Source organism: Theropithecus gelada, chromosome 8, assembly GCF_003255815.1.
Source record: "Theropithecus gelada isolate Dixy chromosome 8, Tgel_1.0, whole genome shotgun sequence".
NCBI lineage: Eukaryota > Metazoa > Chordata > Mammalia > Primates > Cercopithecidae > Theropithecus > Theropithecus gelada.
Window position 1 is genome coordinate 54,664,687 of NC_037676.1, and position 5,573 is coordinate 54,670,259.

Here is a 5,573-nt window from a genome sequence, read left to right on the forward strand (position 1 = left end):
TTGCAATGGGAATTTGCAGTAGGGGAGAAATTTGGCTCCACTCTGAATACAGCCTTGGCAAGTCAGAATTGATATCCAAGGAGCCAGATTGGGGTCAGGGAATGGAAAATTACTAAGAGGAAAGTCAGGGGTAAGGGGGATTCTGGCTAACCTGACCTAGGAGGATTCTCAAAGGTAGGCCAGGCTAATCAGACCCCACCTGGAGGGTGGGGGAGTATAAGACACCCAGACATTGAGGGTGATGAGACATGTAGGGTAGAGGGTTCTGGCTGAACTGACTTCACGGGTTTCTTACTAGACTAGAAGTGGATTTTACAAGGAAGTGCACAGATGGACCTAAGGGAAGGTTCAGGAGCCTGGCTAAAGTTTGATCAAGAAAAGAATCTTTCTTTGTTAGTGCCCCCCTTTTGTTCAAGGAGAGAAGAAACTTTGTTAATTCCTTTGTAAAATAGAAATCCAATTTCTTGTTCAGTCACCTTTTGTTCATTGAAGATCTGCTGATCCATCTGCTGGAACTTGATGGTGAGGAGGCCTCCTGGATGGCGCTCACAGTCAGATATTTAACAAGTGGAGTTTCTATGTAAACACAAGAAAACAAGACTAATAGCTGGAAACTCCATTTCTGAGTCGAGAGGACAGCCAGCCAAGCTTGAAGCACCTTCAGCTGGTAGAGCTATGATGGCGGGTATGGCCATCGACGGAGTCCCTGGTTTGTAGCCAATTGCTTGTGGTGATGGTATTGAGTGTTCTGCTGAACCTTCTGAGTGGCCACACATCAACAGGCACGAAGGCTGTCTGCTGGATTTGTTGTGGGTATTTCTCTGAAGTTTATACAAGTTCCTATTATCTTCAACTTGCAGGGCTTCAGGAAAATGGAAGTTTTAGTTTTTAGGGATGCCAGGTCAGGAAGGTAGGAGAAAATTGGAAACGTTAATTTAGAGAGTTGTAACCAGATATGGAAGGAAGCTAGAAGGACTGAGCAAGACCAGTCAGGTTCACAGGCCGATAATAAAACCTCAAAGATAAAGAACAGGGACAGAACCTCATAACTCTCAGGTTGTGCTATAGTTTTCTATTGGAATGTAATTTTTCTTTCTAAAACCACCATTATTTCTATCAAAGTAAGACTATTTTGTTTGCAAGGTAAGTTTCATCCCATTAACCTTAGCCTGATCATTTTTGTAAGTGCAGCAAGAAAAGTAGTTCACCAAAAGGCTTTGCTTGGTTTGTGCTGCTGGAACTTTCCATTAAGAATCTCATTTTGGCCGGGCGCGGTGGCTCAAGCCTGTAATCCCAGCACTTTGGGAGGCCGAGACGGGTGGATCACGAGGTCAGGAGATCGAGACCATCCTGGCTCACACGGTGAAACCCCGTCTCTACTAAAAATACAAAAAAATAAGCCGGGCGAGGTGGCGGGCGCCTGTAGTCCCAGCTGCTCGGGAGGCTGANAAAAAAAAAAAAAAAAAAAAAAAAAAAAAAAAAAAAAAAATCTCATTTTAGACTTTTAAAAGCTGCTTCAGGCTACAAAGTCAAGCCAAGAGCTCATCACCAGACTTCACCTTCAGTACCTAGAGATTTGGGTGAATTATTCTCTTTTTAGAGTCCCTAAGATATTTTAAGTTTCCTGGACCAGGAAGTGACCTTTCTTACTCATCTGTAAGGCAAGGAATGCTGTAAATCAGGTACTAGGGCATTTTTTTCCCCCCAAAAGGGTTTTGTAAGCCTTGGCTCCATAAAGTCAGCTTTAGTTCCTGAAAACTGTCTGGTCATACCTGATTTTGTGTACATCATTCTCAAATATGACATTCCAGTCATAACCCATGTAATATGACCAATGTTTCCAATAAAACCATGTCTTGTTATAACGAGAACAGATTCTTATTGAGCTTATGCAAAATAACTACATTGCAATGAAAACAGAAATACTCAACAAGCATTTCCAAAGTCCGTGCTGAGTTTCCAAAGTCTGGAAAAAAAAATCAATGTTTCATTTTTGTTTATAAAGGCATACTTTACCACATAGCTGTAGGCTATAAATAGCTAAAGAGGATGGGGGAAAAGGGTTCCTTATATCTGGCAAATAAAACATTGAAGCACAAGAAATGTTCCACAATAAAAACTGTAATCCTGCTTTCTCAGTCTATTCATTTCCCTGCAGCTCACCTGTGCTGCTTGATCTTGGATGAAGTCTCATGAACCCATCAGTTTCTTCATGAGCATTCTAAAAATTCTGACCCAGTCCACTGCTATGATCTTCAGGTTCTCAGAAACCTGTTCCTGTCAGTTTATTTTTGTGAGTATCTTTAAAGGTAAAACACTTCTGGATTACAGCTGCTTATAAAAGCTTGAGGAAAGCATCAGAGTAAAACAGCCTGTGAACAACAAAAGACTTAAAATAGCCATAAAGATCTGATAAGAGTTCATTTAGTAAGAAAAGTTAGCTATTTCTGTAGCATATAACATTTTCACATAATAACTGGAATTATGACTGATGACATTATGCCACACATAATAGGAACAGCAAACATACGGACAGATTTCTATGAACTTTACAGCAGTTCTGAAATACTTATATTAGCAACAATTTACCTATACAAATATAACATAGGGAAGGTTAAGTATCACTTTTCATTTGACAGCATCTCCCATGTGACTTAGCCTATCAAATAAACCTAATTAGTTAACATTTCTTTTACACAGTGAAAGACAAAGCCTTTTTCCAGGGGCCCTCTGCTGGCAAATTCTGTGAAAGTTAAAAGGAAAGAATTTCAAATCTCTAAGACAAAAAATTGGGAAATTGTCCATTTATCTACATGGCTCCCAGCAATCAGTTTGAATACCTGTATTTTATGAATGCAATGAATGTTTTCAAATCATAGGGGAGCATGCGTGTGTCCAGCATAGTCCTTGGAACATGGTAGATATGCTTTTTGATGATGTGAGAAGGAGCGGAAAGAGTGGAGGGAATACCTCTAATTCGGTAGAGGTTAATACTGCTAATTAATCTTGGCCTGATCATTTTCATAAATGCAGCAAGAATGGTAGTTCACCAAAAGGCCTTTGCTTAATTTGCTTTGCTGGAACTTTTCATAAAGAATCTCATATTGTACTTTTAAAAGCCGCTTAACGCTAGAAAGTCAAATCAAGAACTCGTCTTCAACTTCAAATCAGACTTCACCTTCACTACCTATAAAATCTATAGGGTGAATTCCCCTCTTCTCAGAGTCTCTAAGATGTTTCAAGTTTCCTGGGCCAGGAAGCGACCTTTCTTACTCATCTGTAAGGCAAGGAACCCTATAAGCCAGGCACCAGCACTTTTTTTTTTTTCTCAAGAGGGCTTTGTAAGCATTAGCTCCATAAAGTCAACTTGAGTTCCTGAAAACTATCTGGTCATATCTGGGGTGAGGCTGGAGAATTTCATGCTAACCTACTACTCAGATGGTACTGAAGCTGCCTGTTCTCTGAGCAGCACTGAGCAGGTTAATTCCTTCCAGGAGCTGAAGCTGTGGAGCCAGCCCTAGTGGGGCCTTCTCCAAGCACCACTGGCTCTGCCACCCACGCTCACTCCACAAACCCCCAAGAAGCCAAGATGCGGTACCAGATCTCAGTGGAGGTCCAAGGGAGGGGGAGACCAAGAAACCATGTCTCTCCTAAGATAAGTGTCAGAGAGGCAGAAAGCAGAGCAGGAGTGGCCAAGGGGCTAAGGGAGGGGGAAAGGGGACTTCGCATTTAATGGGGACGAGTTTCTGCTCCACAATACAAATGGTTCTGGAGATGAAGGGTCTCCTTCTCTGAGCATGAGCTATTTCCAATTTGTGGCCATCATGAATGAGACTCTTCTGTTTTGTGCCGTATTCTGGTGGCATGTGTTCATGTATGGTAGTGATGGGGCTGCCATGACACTCTGAAGAGCCTTCTATATTTGGGGATCTTTTTGCATTTTAAGTCTTGTCTTCCCTGCATGGCATCCAGAACTCTCAGGCAGGTGAACTTGGTTCTGCCAATCAGCTGCGCGCAGACCAGGCTGACTGGGAAGGGGGTATTACCCGGAAGTGCGGGAATTCTCGGTTCTGGTCTAACGTAAGAGAAAGAATTGGGCCAAGAGACAATTCGTAGTGTAAGCCAAAGGTTTGTTAAGGAAACAAGAGTATACTCCGACAGAGGAGTGGGAAACCACTTGGGCTGGTCCAGCTGGGAAAATAACCGTAGCAGTGTTTATTTAAAGAGACAGGGTGTTCTGGAAGACGAGGCGGTGTGGCTGCTGGGGCGTGAGCCAGCAGCAGCCAGTGCCGGGATCTCTCTTTAGGAGAATCTTACATGATTACTCACAAAGGGGCATGAGGGGATGTCACGTGCAATCATGTTTTAGGCAGTCCCCTTAGGCACGCTTGCTCTGCTGGTTGTACATGCTAGTACACGAGCCTTATGTCACATTAGTATCTAAAATCTCCACTTAGAGCTGTGTTTTTTACTGTTACACTGAGCAAAAGCCTACCCCACAGTGAGTTATTGGAGGACTGGCATGCTTCTCAGCGGGGAAAGTTCCTAGCATGGCTATCTGTGGCTAAGACGCGATGAGCCCCCTTCCGGGCTGGAGGAGCCCAATCACAGGGCCGAAGTAGCCAGCATAGCCACTGTCTTTTTGCTGACTGTCAGTGGGCAGTGCCTTCAAGACTTATTTTCCCAGGGGCTCCCTTGCCTGTTCATCTCTGGCTATCTGCCTATTCTAACCGAGGCACGTCAGGAATCGGGCTCGATGCAGGACATCCATCTGGCTGGCTCCCTTACAGTGGCGGTTTCTGTCTTGGGGTATCTGCCAGAAGTTGCCAGAAAGCGGAGTCCCGGGAGCAGTGCAAACCACAGTCTCTTGTCCCAGGCAGAGGCACTGCTACAAGGTGAATTGTGTTCCCCAAAATTCCTGTGTTGGAGTCCCAGGCCCCGGTATCTGACTGTATTTGGAGATAGGCTCTTTAAGGAGGTGATTAAGTTAAGATGAGGCCATTAGGGTGAACCTTTATCCAATGTGATATTGTCCTTATATGGAAAGAAAATTTGGACACACGCACACACAAAGAGCCATCAAGGAATTGCTTAAACTCGAGTCCATCAAATAATTTCTTTTCTCTGCTTCCTCATTCACCTTATAAAAAAAGCCTTCCCCTTGTGCTCATCCCCTGTGAAAGCCGCCCAATTTCCCCATAGGAATGATATTTAGGAATAAACAGAGAATTTGACCCTCCTGGTCTTAAAACTTGAAACTTATATTTGTCTTGTCTGAGTTCCTTTTTTGGGAAACCAACCCTCAGGCAAGGGACTGAAACTCACCAGGTCCCCGCATCTGGAGGACACACAGACCCCTCCTTCCTGGTGCTTGCTCCTATGCCCCTCCCTAACTGCTGTTTTCTCCACAGGTGGTTACCTTCATTTCTTACTGTATAAACCACTCCTTCCCCCACCCCCTCCCATTTTAGTTCATTGAGGAGACAGATTTGAAACAATCTCCACTTCTTTTCGGGGAAGCCACCTGAAGGGCCTTCTTTGTCTCCATGGCTTTACCTGCGGTGAGCGGCAGG